This window comes from Neovison vison, chromosome 8 (genome assembly GCF_020171115.1).
Source record: "Neovison vison isolate M4711 chromosome 8, ASM_NN_V1, whole genome shotgun sequence".
In the NCBI taxonomy this organism is placed as follows: Eukaryota; Metazoa; Chordata; class Mammalia; order Carnivora; family Mustelidae; genus Neogale; species Neogale vison.
In genome coordinates, this window is record NC_058098.1 from 47,757,743 (window position 1) to 47,776,823 (window position 19,081).

Here is a 19,081-nt window from a genome sequence, read left to right on the forward strand (position 1 = left end):
ATTAGAAAAGGGAGCAGAATAAATGGCTTCCCTCTGCTCCTCTTCTCTACCTCCTCCCCCAAAAGAAAATTCAATGAAACGGACAACATGATGCATTGTGAAGTTTTCCTGGTATTAAGGGGGAAAAAAAAAAACCCTCTTTAATAGAATGAAATAATAAACCAATTTATATACCGATATAAGACTAGGATCGTGAGTGCCATTGTGTAATTTTCCACTTGACTTTTCATTATCTACCTGAACAAAATCAATCTATATGTATGGGATCAACATACAATTCCAGAGATAAAAGCTGAAAATAAATGTGCTTTGCATATCCCTCAGATAAAAGACACAGTCCTTCCTACTGCCTTTTCTTCTCCAGCAGATGCATTTATAAAATAAATTGTGTGTCAAGGAAAAAAATGAGACGTACATAGTGGTGTATCTTGAGTGTTGACTCCTTTGCTGGAAATATTGATCCCACAAATGAGCAGTGGTTAATAAGTACCCAGCAGATGATATCAGGTCTTTTGCCCTAGTTTACCCAGAGTGCAGTCTGGGTCAATGTTTCTCCCAACCAATCTCTCCACCAAAAAAAAAAAAAAAAAAAAAAAAGACTTCCCCTATTAACATGGATTTAAGGCTGAGGACTTCAAGGGCTTTCTGAAGCCTCTCCAAGGAGACAAAGCACACTAAAAAATCACATTATGTTAGAAACCCCCATGCAGCAAATGGCCAGCTTGTGAAAGACACTCAGTCTTCAAAAGGAAAGGAGAGGTGCTCTGTGGGCCTCGAGGTTGACATTTTTTCATTTGAAACAGGTTGAACTCTGTCCCTTCGATGCCCTACTTCACCCCAATAATGGAAAATGGTATTCAGAGTAATACAACTGTCCCCAAGCTGACCATCCCTGAGACCCGTGATTCCCTTCCTTTTGGAATGTGTCATCACCAGTGTACCATGTGTGTGCCATGATGGGGAGATGGCAGAGGCCTTGGTGTGCGTGCCCTGGGCTGCTCGTGGGTCCCGTCAGGGTCAGGGTTCCTTGGGGAAAGTGCGCCTGCTCTGCTACTCCAAGAAGCTCATAGGGCCTATGTACATGCTAGCCGACTCTGCTTTCTATGAGGCAGGGCCACAAAATCTTATCAACCGGCAAAGAAAGGCCCACAAGGGATGAATACTGGAGCACCTTTCACCTCAAGTAATCACTCTGCATCTGTGGATTTTTTTTCCCTGTCACTGAAAAGTAATGACATCTTAAGATAGTCTCTCACTTTTAGGTCAGGAATTTTTATAAAAATCGGCCACCCATCATTATTTGCTCACAGTAAACTTTATTAGTCATGGTAAGAGACTTCATGGAAGGTTGAAGGTCTACTTGGGCAACCTAACCATCACAACTTCTATTTGCACTGCAGGGCAAATCAACACTTTCATATTTTAACATCTTTTGTCGACATATTCTGATGCTTTGTGGGTCTGGTAGTTTGGTCCAAGGCGGCAAGTATCGATTTCCATGTGCCCCCTTCCCTTTATCTTGAGAGCTCCAGGTGCATACACAGCACCCATCTGGACTTGGGCCATGGCCTCTCTATTAACAGTCTGCTTTTGTGTCTCATTCCTCAGTTGATACTCATTGAAAACTCAGAGGAAAGCATCCAGGAGCAATTCGAATCTGACAGCAAAGGTATGGCCTGTTGGGGACACTCTTGTGACGGTCAAAGTTCAGCCTGGGAAGAAGCTCATGTACTTTCCAACACGTGGGACTCTTAGAAAAACAGTAGCTTCCTCCATCTCATCTTTCTGTTCTGGTTGCTGGGAACAAGCAAATCTAGAGAAAACATAAGAATGTAGTCAAGGAGAATCAGGCAGTCATTCGAATTTTGTTTGAAAAGTGAACTATATCCCAATGGTATGTTTTGAAGAATCTCTATATTTTCATTAGAAAATCAATGCCTTCCATGCCTAGAACACTTGGCCTCAGTGAAGATATATTTTATACATGCTTTATTACTCCATGATTCAAACACTTAATCAGCATCATAGAGGACCAGTATAACACAAGAGCTTCACCCATCCTATGGAAAATCTTTTCAGAGTTTTGTACGACTCCCTGAGCACCAGAACCAGATGTTCCTATTTCCACAGCCACACTTGCTTGTGCTGGAAAATGCTACTGCTGAGTGACTTTATAACCATTTTTTTAGTCATGGGCAACTTTCCATGCAATAGCAGAATCCTGACACAGAGTCAGGCCACAATCCATGTTATTAGATAAATATTTACTAAACAGAAGAAATGGAGGTGTTTTAAAAGGTGTTTTTAGTAACCATGTCAGAGTTGAGCTATCTTGATGTTATTTCCCAGGAGAAGAAGAATGGATAGTCAGAAGTTTTACATATATATATATATATATATGCACCTACATTCAGATAAATAGAATTAGACAGAAAGTTATCATCAACTTTGCCTAGCTCTGTTGTTTTCCATACATCAACAGTTGAAAATCTTTAGAGGAGGAGACAAAGGGTATAAGCAATTTTAGGAATGGGGGTGAAAATATGTGTACATCGGTCTTCCTGGCAGGAGGTAAAAATGGAAAAAGACAAGCACCTCAGGCTGTTGGCACACCACAGCTGTTGAAAGCCTAACGGGGCCTGGAAAACTGAAGAAATTACACATGCATAAAGACAGGCTGGCTTGATAGTATATCTGCCTTGGTATCTTAAGCTACCTTATTTTCCCCTGAATAATTGCTTCATTTTTCCTTTCCCGTGTGTGCACAGCATCTTGGAAAATAACCAAAGTGCACAGTGTTGTTGATCTCCATTAATGCCAAGAGACACAGTCACAAAGCCTCACTGTGTCCCTTCACTCCAGACTGATGGATAAAGAACAAACCCATTTTACAGATGAGGAACTAAAATGCCACTCCTACACCATGGAAAAGGCATCTCAGTTTACCCTTCATAAAAGCCAAACTGGGAATGCTTTTCAAAGCTGTTGCTTTTGCTTTTGCTTTTTGGGGGGCAGGGGGAGGTGAGGATGGGAACCGGGTGAAATAAGGCCCTCATTTAGAATCTTTTGCACAGGGATGCCTGGGAGGCTCAGTGGGTTAAAGCCTCTGCCTTCGGCTCTGGTCATGATCCCAGGGTCCTGGGATTGAGCCCCACATCAGGTTTTCTGCTCAGCAGGGAGCCTGCTTCCTCCTCTCTCTCTGCCTACCTGTGATCTCTATCTGTCAAATAAAAAAATAAAATTAAATTAAAAAAGAGTCTCTTGCACATCCCTCTACAATCATCCACTCAAGCTCAGTGAAGATAAAATTCCTCCTCCCAGTTCTCTGAATTGTCAACACAGAAATCCATTCCAAAGAGGAAGCAATCTAGAAAGAGAGTGAGGAGACAGAGGAAGCAATCTAGAAAGAGAGTGAGGAGACAGCTTTGCTGTGCTCTAAAGATGCTATAAACTTGCTTTGGTAATTACAATTTCCTTCAAGTGGTACTAGATCAAGAACGTTGGTTTTTTGTTTTGTTTTGTTTTTTGTTTTGTTTTTTTTTAAAAACCACTGTCATTTACACAGGGTGACAGTTTGAACGGTGAATCAAATTTTCATTTTGAACACATACGGTCACTGTGGAAAAATTACTGGATTATAATACTGTAGAATGCTGGACAGTGTCTAATGCATGCTGTGAGAGACCCTCTAATTGTGTCTCTGTCTTCTTATCTACCTTGAGCTGTTCAAAAAAATTTTTTTTAATTTGGAGAACTAAATAAAAAATCAGTAAAGTGAAACTAACATTTGACCCATCACATGCCACTTTTTGCACAGGAAACTTGCCAGGAGGAGGATCTTTGTTCATTCTGTATCTGTTGCAACTTTTCTTGGTTTGAAAATGTTTCAAATTTCATTCCTTAAGTATGTCCTTATTATTTAACAATATGAACTATATGTCCCTACTCCTTTTTTCTGCCATGTTACTGTACACAAAGAGGACATAATACCAAGGAAGGAAACAAGTTTCTTTTGAAGAAATATGAAAGCAGTTGTTTTGTTATATAACGTGAGAGTGATAGTGGCTTTATGACAAACTCCTTTAAAATAATATCCTTCCACAGATAGAGTGTCAGACACTCTGTTTTGCATAGGACTCCAAGCTGCAGTGGCAACAGTTGTATAGAAGAGGGTGATGTAATGGGGGATCCATCAGAATCGAGTCAGGTGTTCAAATGTACTTTATTTTCTTTTCCACAAATTCTACAAAATGGAGATGTGAATTCACACAGGCTCACAGAGTGAAGTTACTTAGTTCTCAATGAAGCCATGGTGTGGTTATTAAAAAGGAACTGTCTGTTCTCGGCCCAAATGATGATTCCTTGTTGAAAGCATCACTTTAAAGTTCAAAAGAAGTATTTGCAGCCCAGCCTGGGGAATGTGTTTTATTCCCAATTTACTCACCCCTTTAAAATGGTTAACATTGGCTGTGGACTTACTAGATAGATCAGGAAAAGCATAGGAGCATCTTTGCACACTGTGAAATTATAAAGCCAAAGAACATTTTCTCTCTTTTTGCTTTCCTCTAGGAGTTAGGGAAAGAGTGAGAGGACAGTAGAAAATACACTAGGAGTCTTTTGACTTTGAGGAAAGATAAGCATCCATTTTCAAGGAATTTGAAGAGTGAGAATGCTGGTCTTGAAGAATTTCAAAATTAACTTAAGCCTGATTTAAATACTAAATACTGAGGTGCGATTTCTTTGCAGTTGTGAGTTCCTTTTTCCTATTGAGTAAAAAAGAAAAATAAAATGAAATGAAGAAAGGCCAGGGAAAAAAGGGGGAGCAGATTATTAGATATTTTGTTTGATAGCACATCAAGTAGTTTCCCACTAATGAAGACACACTGGATTTCACAAATTCAAATGTTACTGTCTTAGCTAACAAGTCATGCCATACCCAAAAAACAGGCTTGAATTGCTGGCTGATTTTATAAAGATTTTAGGTTAGATAAGAGAACTTTCTGGAAAATTACATAATGGCTTGGGGTGGGATTAAATAATGTGGTTAATTCCATGTCCATTTGGAGCTCATTTATGTTTACATCTTTCTTCTATTTTTGACCGCTTTCTGCAGCTCCTGTATGCACATACAGATGGTTACATTCTCATACTGGGCACTGAGAGAAGGTCACATGCTTTACATCCATGGCAATTAGTTCCCTTTTTAAAATGGAAAATGTCATTAAGTTCTTGAATAATTCAAGAGTAGAGGTCACAATACAGTGTCCCTTTTGGGGGTCTTTATGGTGCAAATGGCAAAACAAGGCGATCCTATCAGTAAGAGTAGATCTAAGGTTTACAATGTAGCTCTATTTAGTGTGACAGGAAAATTAAATTACAGGAGGCACTCATTCATTGTCACCCGTTAACAGGCTTGGGAAAATTGTGGATCCCTGGGGGCAAATCACTGACAACGTTGGAGGCAAATAATAATATTTCATTTTAATTGGCTGCTGTTTCCTTTGCTTGATTTTAAAAATAACAAATATAAACATGCCCCCACAACTCTCCTTGGAAATGGGATCCTGAATCTCCAAAACACGAACACAACTTATTGGTAGATTTAAAAACTCTGGGGAACCTGGGTTGTTTACTCAGCCATAGTTTAGCTAGTCTTGATCCAGGGCTTCCGGGAAAAGAAATAAAGAGGCAAGTTTCAAACAAAAATTGGCTTCCGCTACTCCCCACCCCTCCCCTACCAGGGTTCGTGGGACTGGACTTACTGCGTTTCAGGAACAGGGTCTGCCCCTCAAATCTACAAGGATTGAGGAGGAATCCAGGAGGGAGGACCAAGTGACGCGGAGGCCACCAGTTGTCTCCCCTCCCCTGGGGACAAAAAATCATACCGCCTTTGGCGATCCCCGGCCTGACCACGCTTGGGTGTTCGAACTGGAGAAAGCGCAGGCTGCGGGGCGAAATGAACATCCTTGGGGTCATCAAATGAGATAGAAGTTTTTCCAAGTCCACGCCAGCACATCCAAGTAGTTGCTGGCATCCCCAGCCTCCCCACAGACCCAAATAACACTGCTGGGCATGGCTGACTGGGTCCTGCTCCTACTCTAGCCACCCTTGACGGGTTCACGCAGAGCGCCGCCGGCGGTTTCACCTGCACATCCTGCCGCGCAGCGCGGGCCGTGCGGGCTCTCTCCGAAAGTGGCCGCGCTTGGCACCTGCTGGAGAGCGGCGGGCGCGCTCGTTTTCTCCCAGGCTGCCGGGAGATGGGGGAGGGGCAGGAGAGGAATAAAGTTTGCAGGCTACTTGGGGTGGGATTGGCCCCATCTGGTGGGTTGGCCACTTAAGGTTTGTTCCCTGAACTTCAGAACTTGGAAAAAGGCAACACTGACCCGCCCCCGCTCCTTCTCCCCACCGCCTATTGCTTTATAGATCTCTTTCTCTTCTAAAAAATAGGTTTTTGACACTTCCCTTTTTCGGCCTCCTCCACGAAGACCCTGGGAAGTCCTGCGTTAACGAAGGGAGCACCGAGAGGGGGGCGAAGCAAAGTGCCACGTTTCCAGGTTCCAGGCTTCCCAGACGTGGGAAAGCCCGCCCGAAAAACGAGGAGGCTCCCGGGGCTTTGCCGGTAGCTCCGCGGACCCAGCGGTTTGGCATTCCCGGCTGCGCAGACCCGGGTGTGCAGCCGGGAGCCCCAGCACCGCCGCTCGCTATCCTTCCGGACCCGCGCCGCCCGGGTCAGGAGCGCACAGCTTGGTTGGCTTCCGCCGGGCAGTGGCACAAGGTTTCCCCGCCGCTCGCAAGCGGCAAAACCGTGCCCGACAGCCTATGGCTTGGGGCTCATTTCGGAATTGAGGAAAGAGGATGCCGCTCGGTTTCTGAAGCACTCGCGACTTTAGTAACACTAAGTAAAGGGAGACAATTTTTAAGAAAAAGTTCTGTTCCAACGTGGTTGATGCCTAGGATGAACGATTGATGCCTGAGCCTCAATGTATTTCTAAGAGAAAGAATAAATTTCATAACTGCGGGGGAGTGGCGGGTGGGAGATGGAGGGGAGCAATTTAGGGTTTTTCATTTTCTAAACGCTTCAATTTAAGCAAACACTTGGGGGCTCCAGGCCGCTGTAATTCCAAAGACAATTTTCCCGTTTTTAATTTGATTTGCATTTTTCAACTTTGATAATATTCAATTTCATGGCTGAATACACATGTAAACACTGTTAGGTCGTGTTTTTCCGCCCCTTGCACCAAACAGAATATCGCTTATTTCAGAGAGCCATAGGAGGTTACAACCTGCGTCCCAATATCTACGAGTTTCTCCTGAATTATTTTTCAAAACTTAGCATGGCTTTGCCTGGGCTCCAGAGAAGGTGAACTATTACAAAATATCTAAACTACTCCCCAGGTGAGGGGAGATCTGCACAAACATTGCAAAAGGAAAGAGGTAAATAGAACAAATTCCTCTTCTACATAGACTCTAGCCTATTTTTACTTGGAGACATTTAAAAATATACTTTATTCACGGGCTTAATCCAAAAATGATCAATGAATTTGCTACCCCAGAAATATTTTCAGTGTAAATTTCATAGCTAGAAAGACAAACCTTGAGAAATACAAAGAAATCTTCATTGAAAGGAGAGATTTAATTAACATCATTGAGCTATTTTATCAAGCATAAAATTCAAAGGCAAATATGAAGTGAAATTAGGTAATTAGCTTTAGTCCTAGCCAAGCTGGTATTTAACAAAATAGCATTATCAATAACAATGAAGCTAGAATGCTGTGAGCTGCATGTGAACAGCTACACCCAAGACCATAACACAAGTGGTCGAGGGGAGGGCACTCTGTTATTCTTCCCTTTCTTCAGGACACAGCATAGACTGTACATGATGCAGAAAAATAGTGGAGTCTTGTCAAATATGCAGATGGTTTGGCACATAATAAATAAATCAAAACCCCAGTGTATTTAATTCTCCTTCTCAAAACTGTACTAGGAAAACGGAAGGGGTTCAAAGAAATGGCATACGTTATTGCTTTGTATCTTATATAATAAAATAGCAATTATTTGCAAAATATCCCTCATTAAAAAAATATTTGCTTAATGTGCATTATTGTGGAACACTCGATATTGTGAAAAATATCTCTATCTGAAGTCCTAAGAATTTACCCATTACAGTATCTATTTTCGTTTGTTTTGTTTTGTTTCCCAAAAAGTGGATGTCTCATGGACAAAATTGGGGACTTAAAAAAATAAAAGATATTAGAGTTTTGGCATCTTGGGAAGAATAAAACCAGGTATTAGATCTGTAAGACTTTTAAGAAGCTTTCTGCTGAAGGCTGGCTGATATTGAAGAACTCTATGTGAAGTTGAAGTGATCTAATTTGAAATGATTTTTTCATGTGAAAGGAATTTAAACAAACAAAAAGGAATTCCATTTGAAATAGGACCAACTTGGAAAAAGAAAGTTCCTTAATTTTTAAGAACACATTCGTTGCAAGCTGATTGTGTCTAACACCTTCAGAGAAACTGTGCTTTATTTATCATTTGATTCCTTTTTCTAAGTATTATTGAATTTTAAATGGTCATTGTTTAGGATTTGCACTAATCTTTTATATTGTGATGACTGGCAATTATGTCTTTCTATTTATTTTACACAAATAGATGGCAGAGTGCGCACGTTCAACACAATCACTTCAGAGCGAACCTGTTCCTACAGATAGAGCTAAATGAAGGGGACCTAATTAAAACAAATGGTCTATTCAGAGAATTGCAGATTGTGGACAATAGGAAGCATCTTTGTGTTTTGCTACTAGTAATTGAGGAGTAAATGGGGATCTTGCTAAGAACCTCAAAAGTTTGATCATGGGAGTGAGTTTGCCAATTTAATTCGCCTTTATCCCTGAAGAGATCTGTATCCTGGACCCTTCTGTCCAGTGCAGCATTGCAGACAGGGAATCCGCCCCTCAACCCCCAACTTTGTTGAGCAAAGTTTTTCTGAGCTGCACTGAGCTTATCAAAGACAACCCAGACCTCTGGAAGCACTGAGGGTGGGGGAAGGGAGGCCAAGGAGGAATAGCCCAAGGAAGTCCCTGGCAAATATTTTAGTCAGGTGGGAACTTTCAGAGGTGGCAGCATGAGGAACCCAAAGGCACAACCCTTTCTCAAGAGCTTTCCCTACAGATTTAGGAACTTGGGAGGTTATGTCCTTTGGGAGAGATGTGAGTTCTTGCAGGATATGTATAGCCCTACCACCCTGAAAGACCCAGACACTGGTGGTGGGGAGAGAAGCTAGCTGGGGGTGTTTGTTATAAAGGGACAGTGGTCTGACTATCCTTTCCTGATTAACAAGAGTCTGTGGGAGGGGAGGAGTGTGTGTGTGTGTGTGTGTGTGTGTGTGTGTGTGTGTACACACACGCACGAGCTGGATGGAGGGCGCGCGCGCCTGTTTGAGACAGAGAGAGAAAAAGAGAGGGATTCAGCTGAACGTAAGGGAGAAATCCCGCAGTTACTTTTAGTTGTTTACTGAGCAAGGACAAAATCTAAACAGCGCTTTCCACAATCAATGAAAGGATCGCCTGGGGTTCCAGAGTTGAGCTCCCTAAATGAGTCTGGCATTCTGATAACTGCAGGTTAGCACCTGAGATCAGCTCCTTCCCACAGCTCGATGCTGGCACGAGATAGGGAAGCATCTTGTTCCTGAGCTCTGGGAAGGGAGAGGCGAGAGGGGGATTTAATTGTTTGGCTGGGTGAATCGAAATGTCCTTTTAAAGCAAAGAAATCAAGAGAGATTGGCCTTTAATTGGCAAACTGCTGGTGGGAGGGGAGTGGTCATTAAATGGAGGGTGGACAAAATATAGATTGGATGTCTGCTCCCTGCATGTCCCTATAAACAGCCAGAAGATTGCATTCGCCCCTTTTCAGACTGTTCTTAGGAGGCTCAGCGCTCAACCTGACTGAGCGACTGTCACTCTGGATGCATTCTCCCCACCTCAACCTAACACCGCAAGTATCCACTTTGGAGTGGAACGTGGTTTAATCTAGAACTAATGCACTTCCCAGAGTCGGTTATTCCATGCCCTAGGCATCATTGTGTGTGGCAATGGCCTTAGAATCCAGTTGTCCAGAGCCTCCCCTCAAATCCCAAACTGGAAGATGATAAGTCTGCAGGAAACCTCACACCATTAAAAACCCTGGAAACCCAGGGGCCTTATCTTCCAGTAAGCTGAAAAGTAAAAAGGAGACCTTTACTCCAAGCCTGTTTTCAGGAGGACCCTGTTCATTTTATACTGTGTCCTCAGGGCCTAGCGCCAGCAAGAGTCAGCCACCAGTTCCTACACACCCATGGGTCCATGTGCAGCTGCTAGGTGGACACTCTCTTTTCTCAGACCGCAGGCCTACTGAGTGCTGGGCCACATCCCATCCTTCCTCTGTGATGGAAGCAGGCCAGTCCTCCTGGGCCAACATCCTATTCAGGAGCAAACCTCTGAGGCCCCTGTTTACCCGGATCTGCATTTGTATATATGTGAGAGCGAGGCAAACCCTGGGGCCTGGGGCCTTGCTCTTCCTGCAGCTGGGGCAGGGGCTGGGACAGCACATGGAAGCCCAGCTGTGGGTGGTACATGCATTCCAGCTGTGCTGTCACCTGTGCCATCGTGCCACCAGGTGTGGGTCAGGGGGAGGTCAGAGGCAAGAGTCTTTCAGAGCATTCCTGGCCTCAGAATTCCCAGTGAGGAATACCACTGGCAGGCTACATCTCAAAAAATAATTTGGCTCTGTGCATTGTTTAAACCCATGTCAGGTTGTTTTTTCTGCCCTTGACCTTTTTTTTTTTTTTTTTTTCCTCTTCTCTTCCCTGGCATTTTCTCTTCCTGATCACACCATAGAGGCCACCTAGCTGCGGATTCCCACACCCCCACCCCCCCACCCCCCCGCCGTCTCCACCCCTCCAGCCAAGCCCTTGAAGCTTCAGTGAGGTCCAGTCTTGATTGAACCTCTGGCCACTTTGAGCATCCTAATCCCTTCTAGGACAGCAGGTGGGGTCTCTGTCATCCTAGCAAGGAGGACCCAGACCTCATTCTTCTGGAGATCTTCCTGTTTCTTTCCAGCCTTCTCCTAACATTCCAGCCTTCCCCTCTACCAACAGCAGCTCACTGTATTCTAGAGAAGGCAGGTTTCCTTCTACAATGGAATCAGAGAGTTCTGTGCCCAGGGTCAGAGGAGGCCACTAGAAGTTAAAAGAATATAAAGTTGCAAAACTTGAGTTCAATGCTGAGCTCTGAAGTCGGAACAGGTTCCCTAGCTTCTCTCAGCCCCAGGTCCATTACCCATAAGTTCTGGATTCTACTGGTGGGGCATGGGAAAACTTAAATGAGGTCATGTTCATGAAGACACCTTGCCCAGTGTCTGGCACAGGGGTGACAGTACTCATTGGTGGTTGAAGTGAATACAATAGTGATAAAGAAAAGAGAGGGGTGATGCGTGGTGGGTGGTGGGAGCTGAGAAATATTAAGAAGGTAGGATGAAGGGCACAAGTTTTGCCAAGAAGTTGACTCACTTTTCAGCATAGAGGGTGAATTTTCTCAGCTAACAAGCAGCTGAAGTTACAACTTCTTTTGTTTGTGAATGGCTTAGTTGAACATAATTCAGAGTTGCTGGCCAAAGGAAATATATAATGGGTTGGTCTTTTTTGTTTTAAATTTCTTAGATAGGGTTTTAAAAGACAAAGCTTAAGCTTGAGTGGGGGGTTGTGTGTATTACACCAAGGAGTCCACATGTTGACATCCTGATTTCTTTGCTAAAGATGCCTCTGGCCTCCATACAGAACTCCCTGTGACCCAGGTTCTGCCCTAGCTGACACTGTACCCTGTTCCATCATGGAAATGACATATAAGCATCCTCTGCCCTTTCCAGTTCTCCAGCCACCCACGTCCTGCTTTAAGTCCTCTCAAGCCTTCTCCTCCAAACACTTCTCAATATTATGTGTCCACTTCCAAGTAATGTGCTTTTAACGACTATGTCTTCAGATTAGCAATGTGTGTTCTTTTTCATATGAGCAAAAATTTCCCAACAAAATTCATTATATAAATATGTCTGCTTTGTGAAAGAAGAAGGGATAATGGATTGGGATCATCTTTCTAATGAGATAACAAGTTGAAAATCACATGCACACAGTCCTGTTTTGATTTGCTGGGGTCATTACCAACCCTGGCCCAAAAACATCCCTGCTTACTCTTGAACCCTGTGGCTTTATTCTTTTCAGATAAATGAAACAATAGAAAAGCTGATTTACCTATGCAAGAAGTCTAGTCCTCAATCATTTAAGCAAGCCGAAGCAGAATCCTTTCTTCAAAGAGAAATGAACCACAGCAAACAATTTCCCCTTCTGAAGTTCTAATGGCAAGAAATACTCCAGTATTTCTTCCTCACACGTGTTGGTGATGCTGAAATTTTCCCTCTCCGTTTAGTTGATGTGTTAAATTTAAATAAATATGATGATGCTGGTATGGTGTCCTGACATCAGAGAGAACGTTCCTGCCTCTAATTAGCTTCAAGAGGGGGGTAAACTCCAGGCCCTTATTCCAATGAGAATGTGAGACCTCTAGTTTTGCATGAATGAAAACAACTTAATTTGTGTTGCTTCTTTTAGCAATCCAGCTCTCAGTTGTGTTATCTGATAGTAAAATATTGTCCCTTCTTTGGTGGGGGGGGCATAAGAAAAGAAGAGGAGGAAAAGAAAGAGGAGGAGGAGAAGGGGAAGAAGTGGAAGGGGAAGAGGAAGAAGGGAGAAGTGTAAAGGGTAAGTTGTCAAAGCATTTTAATGGGACCCTGGAGAGGAGGACGAAGGCATGTGTGAATAGTTCAGGTCTTGCTGGCAGTGAGCTCAGAGCTCTGAGGAACACCCACCCACTGATGTGAAAAACAAGCCAAGTATTGTGACGATGTGCTTGTAAAACATCCCTGCTCTCTCTACCTGAGCAGGAGATGGACTTCGGTGGCAGCTTCTTCTGCAGAGGATATACAAAGAATCTGGAATGAGCCCCTGGGTGCAGGGGCTGAGGGGGAGGGGAGAATAGGAATCACCTCCAGTCTGGCAATAGGGACCACGATGGAATGACAGCTTGTAAAATAAGCCTCCATCAGTCTCCCAGGAGACAGCCGGCCTCAACTTGGGTGTTCCCCGCTTGTTAGCCTCAGTCATAATTGGTCTCTCCTCCCATCCCACGTTGTTGGTTTTCTGTGTGTGGCTTTTGGTGTGAGCGTGTTAGGTCATCAACAAATACAATGGCGGGAGGGGGCGAGGGGGGACACACATGATTGTTTTAAAGAAGAAAGGAGAAAAAGGATAAGAGAGTGGGCAGGAAGGCTGCGAACAGAATGGGGAAGATGCCCCAGGATTTAGGCTTCTGAGGCAACCTCTGGAGAGCTCTGGGGTGGGGAGCTCCCTGGGAGTTTTGACAAAGGGAGAAGAAGCCCCCTGGAGGTGGGGACCCCGCTGAGCTCCATTGGCAATGAGCATCTATTCTGTGCAATTTTTGTTTGCTTGTCTCTGGAGGTGACTGCAACACCCTGCCCATATCCGGTGAATCTCATCAAAAATGAGTTTTTCAAAAAGACCCAATGGTGGCGGCATGCCCTAGGAAGGATGTAGTCTGAAGCCGAGGGCCTAAAGCTCAGCCCCAGGCCCTCCAGGGACAAGCAGGCACACAGGCATGTTTCAGTCACCCTTTCTCCATCTATTTCTTTTTAAAGTTTCTCCCACTCTCCTCATAATTTTTTTTTTTTTCCCCTCTCTCCTTCCCTCCTGTTTCTCCTCTTCTCAGAGGAAAACTCATCCTGGGCAGGGGGCTATGAGAAATTTGTGATCTGAACTCTGTAAAGCTGAAAGTGGTGGAGATACAGCACTTTGGTTTTGCCCAAAGGGGCCATGGAAGGTTCTGAGAGCCTCAGATATTTCGTTACTGTAAGAATAACTTTGGACAGGGGAAGGGAGCAACAGAAATGCAATGAAAATCAAGTCACAACTTTGGGGAACTTTTTTCTTGTGTTTGTGTTTCTGTTTTAATTTTGCTCCATCAACCCTTGGCAGGCTGGGGTTGCCATGGTGCTGTGGCCAAGGCTGGTTTCCACAGTGTCCCTGACCCAGCAAAGGCATTTGGGGTCTCAAATCTTGCTCTTCTGCTACAGCAGGGACAGCAAATTGGGGGTGGTGGCTCTGAGGGGTGTGTGTGTGTGTGTGTGTGCGTGTGTGTCTAGGGGCCTTTTCTACGCTGCAGGACTTGGTGCCCACAAGTCTGTGGGCATTAGCTAGCACAGACCGTCCTGCAATGTCCAGGCCCATGGTGGATGGGTGACTGTGAGAATGCTCCCTGTCCTATCGCCTCTGGCAGGGTGAAGATTCACAGCCAGAAAAGGCCCGGTCGCTTACTCTGGACGTTCTGGTTTATACACTCAGGACGACGTCTCTGCGCACCTCACCTTCACAGCCCGCAGTACCTCCAGACCCCACGCTTAGGAGAATGCGCTGCCCCTGAGAAAACCAGTTACCCCGAGGTACCTCCAGGTACCTTCTTGAACAAACACCTGTTCTATGCCCTATTAAGCCTCATCTCTTGCTTCTCCCCACCCCACCCTTACATTAAAAGCCCCCCCCCCAAGCACTGAGGACCGGCTTTTCTTTATAAAGCCGGGAGGGAAGGCAGGCGATAAAGATCAGGCGTTTAAATTGGCCATTTGGAAGATTACATCTCTTCAGCGACGGTCTTTCTTTCAAAACTCGCACTGAATTGAGGGCCGCGGCTACTCCGCACCCGGCTCTCAAAGGCCGGACACCTTTTCATTCGGCCGTGAGTGGACTGGGCTGGGTGACCTGGAGCCATCAAAGGCCCGAGGGAAGGCCGTTAGGCGACACTCTTCTAATGACAAGTAATTGACGGATTCGAGGCCGCGCATTACCAGCAGAACGGTGAAGCATTAATTATTTAAAAACGATTAGTCTAGCCGTGTGTCCTGCAGGCGTTCTATCTTGTTTAGGGAAGATAACCGTCGCGAGCTGGAACCTGGGCGTGGGAGCTCGGCGGGCGCTCTCTCTAGCCCGCCGCGGGTGAGGTGGACAAAAGTGCCAGGGCCGGGGCGCCAGGGAAGGCAGGGAGGGGGCGTCTGTGCTCCCCACACAGAGGTGCCCACATAACTGACCCTGCCAATCACAGGGATCTATTTCTGCCCTTTTGAGTTCGGGATCTGGGGATTCCGGGGCAGATGGGAAGAGCGCTTGTCTCTCCGCCTGGCGAAATACCTAGAAGTCTGCGCGGGCTTTAAAAAAGGCCGGATGTCTAGCTCTTTAAAGCAAACACCCTAGGGGAAATGCAAATTTCAGGGGACACCTGGTAGACCCCAGAGGAAAGATACTTTTTCAGTACCCTATGCCCTGCCCTGGGAACCCGGGGTTCCTGCAGTTTCAACTGGCAGCTTTGGAACTTTTAGCTTTTCGGAGCCGGTGCCTTCCCGCCCGCGGCAGTTAAGATGCGATTGGTTCTGTTCGGCCCTCCAAAATCCCTTCCTCCCTTACCGCAGCGCGCCCCTGAGCCGGACAGCCTCTGGGAAAATGGAGATAAATGGCCTAGTGGCCTGTTTTTCTACCCTCCTCCCCACCCGGGGTCCCGCTTGTAACCCCCGAGGCTTCCGAACCTGTCTGTAGCTGTGCGCGCCTGTGCGTAAAGGGCACCGGCCGCTTCTTGGAGCAAGAACGAAAGTTGACTCCTTTCTTGGAAAGGCCCTGTCCCTCCCCTGATGCCTCGCGGCGTCGACCCCCACTGCGCCCGGTTTAGGGACTTGAGGCAAACGCTTAGACCAGACTGGAACCCAAACGCCAGGTTTTGGGGGAGGACTTAGCCACTCTCCGGCCTCTGCCCCGCAGCGATCCGGTACCAGCCCTCCATTTTCCGCTGCACCCACCCCAGACTCAGAGGCCAGGGGTGTTCCACTCCCACCCTTTCACTGTCCTTGGGTAACGTGAAGCCGTCGGATCGAATCCCCAGCCCAGAGGCGATGCAGGAGTCTGTCCTGGCTTCCACAGCTTCAGGGCCTCAAGAAACTCTGTATGCTCAGACCCCAGACTGAGTCTGTTTGCAACTCTTCACCCCTTCATCCACGCACACCGTGCAGTCTCAGAAATCCCCGGAAAAAAAAAAAAAAAAGCCACTTCCCAAACCCCAGGTCTCTTCACCGACTTAGTTTCTCACTCCCGAACCCCCAACCTCTTGCGTTGGAGCTTTTCGAAGGTTAAGGGACTGGCTGGGGGAGGGGAAGCGCGCGGACGGGAATGGGGGGTGGACGCTGCCCAGGGGACCTGGTTATGGCCCCAGAGTGGGCGCGCTCCCTACCTGCGGTGTGGCGGGCTGGCGGCGGAGCGTCCAGCTCGCGGAGGGAGGCGGCCAACTGCTCCCAGCCGAGGCATCTCCGCATTTATTTGAGCTCAAACCGAGCGACTGTTGACTTTAGCACACAAAGCAAAGATTTCACTGCCCGCTAGTTTAAAAATGAATATTTTACCAAGATATCGATCAGCGTTATAAAATTCAGTTAAGTACAATGGGATCCTAGCAAAAAAAAAAAAAAAAAGAATAATAAAGGAGGGGGAGGCAATATAATATCTGTGCAAATTTGCTGAAGTGTGACGTGGCATGGAAAGTTTACCCTCCTGGAATTCGGATCTAGAATGTTTTTTTCGGTTGTTTACTGACTTTGTTTATTCACAGATCACGGTTGCTTAAACCGACGCGCGGACCGCGCGGGGAAAGGGAAGAAAAAGAGAGAGAGGGAGGAAAAAAGAAACGCCGCACCCTACAATACTTAGAGTTGGGGAAAGCGGGAGGAGGACGAACTGTGAGCTAGAGAGCTTGGAGCCCGGCTGGGGGAGGGGTCTGAGGCGGGCGGGGTGGGGGCGGTGTGTGTGAAAGACACCAGAAGCGCAGAAAAGCCTCCGAAAGCGCCCCGCTCTCCGACATCCTTTTTATGTATTCGGACAGAACTATATCTTATCGGCCGGGATCAGTGGAGGGGGGAGCGCTAAGTAGTTTAAAACGACCCTCGCACAATGGGCGTGCGATACGAAACATAGCAGGTTAGGGCAGCGCTTTCAGCCTCCATTGTCCCCCACTCGGCCCCCGGCCCTGCCTCTCGGCTCCTTCGCCACGGGAGCCTTTTATGTGATAATGAAACACATTTCAGGCCGGGCTCACGACGTGTGTGTCCTTGCCAGGGGGAGAGACGGGCCTGATTGCTGGCTGTGGCCTCCGGGGACAATGTGGCATGTTAAAAAGGGATTTGGAGCCTGGGCGGGGGGGGGGGGGTGGCGCTGGTGCGAGGGGAGGGCAAACCCCCTCAAGCGCGTGGGAAGGCCAGGGCTTGAGGGTGCAGAGACCCCAAAAGGTGGCAGAGGGCGAAGGGGGGGGACTGTCTCCATGTCTCCAGAGTAGGGGCGAACCTGGGACACTCCAGGTTTGGGTGCTCAACAAGCCCAAAAATCTAGTCCCTGAAAACAGGGTCCTGGGCTGTGAAACTTTGAGGCAGAAAGTCCTGCTTCAGAAGCCTGTGCAGACGGTAATCGTTCACGTTAAGATAACTGTGCATGGCACATCTCTAAGTCTGCGGGGACACTAGCTCCTGCCCTCATTCCGCCAGATTGTAGGCCCGCACATGGCCCAGGCAAAGTCAAAACCGGGTCCGTTTTGCCCGCCCAGGCCGTGCTTCGTCTCTGGGGTAGCCAGTTCAGTCCGGTTGGCTGCCTATTTAGGGAGGCTTCACCATCTGTGGGGAGATACAGCAAGATTTGTAAGAATCTATTCTGGTCCTTCTTTATACTTTTAGATTTTTCATTTAAGGCTCACAAAACACCTCCTTATACCCTTGGCCCTGCATTCCTGACTTCCCAGCCTGGGCTAATTGACGACTGTCCAAAGACAGGGTTGTTTGTGGAGAGGGCGGAGTAAGCACATCTACAGACCCTGGGCTCTCACCATTGGCCAGGGTCACTTGACAACCTCATCCCCAAATATACCTTATTTTATAAAGGAGATTTAGACCATCACCTTGAGCTATCCCTTTAAACACCAATTCCAGGAGAAATTCTGTTTCTCTGAATCAGGTGCCACAGTGGGAGGAGGTGGTCCTGAAAATCTCTCTGCTCTCTGGCTACAGTTAGGTCTACCAAGGCTGGGCAGAATACCTAAATGGAGGAGGGTAGGATAGGATGGTGGAAGCTAGTGGGAGCCCTGAGGCTTAGGATCTACGCAGAGTTCCAGTTCTGTAGGAGGGTAAATGGGTGTCAGAGAAGCAGAGATGAAAGTGGTGCACCAGGAATTTGCAAATCCAATCTGGGCTCACTGACTTGAAGGGAGGCCTAAGATTGGAAATACAGTAAAATACAGGCTTCGCCCCAAAGAAGTCAGCTTCCTGGGGCCCAAGAGACATCAACTACATTGTTCCTTCACATGACCCAGATGGGAAATTAAGATATATGTTTTCTCCCAACTTTAAACGTAAACCTGCATCAAACCCGGGAATGGTCCACCTTGGATCTGTGTGAGTCAGTGTGTGTAAAGATCAACTCAAAACTCCAAAAGCAATCATAAATAATACTGAGTTCTATTTAATGATGTGCTTGCTGAAGTGTTTAGGGGTAGGTATACTGATGTCTGAAATTTACTTTGAAATGCATTTAGGTCTATGGCCATACCATGCTGAATGGGCTTGATTGCGTTTGAAATGCACTTAGAAAAAAATAACCTGAATTGATCAATGGAGGTGCAGACAGCTAGACAGATATGTGATATAACAAGAATAGTGAAACAATAGCTGTTGGATCTGGGCAATGGGCAATGTGTGTTTTCTGTAAAATCTGTTGTACTTCAGTGTGTCTGAAAGTTTTAATAATAAAATGTTAAAACAACCACCATCATGCCCCCCCTTCACCAAAATAAAATGAAATCTCCAACCAGACAGGATCCCAGCCCCCCCACTATTAAATAATTTCTGGACCTGTTTATTTTTCAAGTCAGGCAAAAGGAAAAAAAAATCTTGAAGATTCAAGGGG

The 19,081-nt window shown here is 46.1% G+C and overlaps 1 long non-coding RNA gene across 1 annotated transcript; it reads right to left on the reverse strand.

Annotated features, from left to right (window-relative positions):
• Positions 1 to 1,293: 1,293 nt before the first annotated feature.
• Positions 1,294 to 16,685, reverse strand: LOC122915650. The gene is made up of 2 exons (XR_006386073.1): positions 16,371 to 16,685; positions 1,294 to 1,813 (listed from the first exon to the last, which is right to left on the reverse strand). It is a non-coding gene; the product is annotated as an uncharacterized LOC122915650 (long non-coding RNA).
• Positions 16,686 to 19,081: the final 2,396 nt, after the last annotated feature.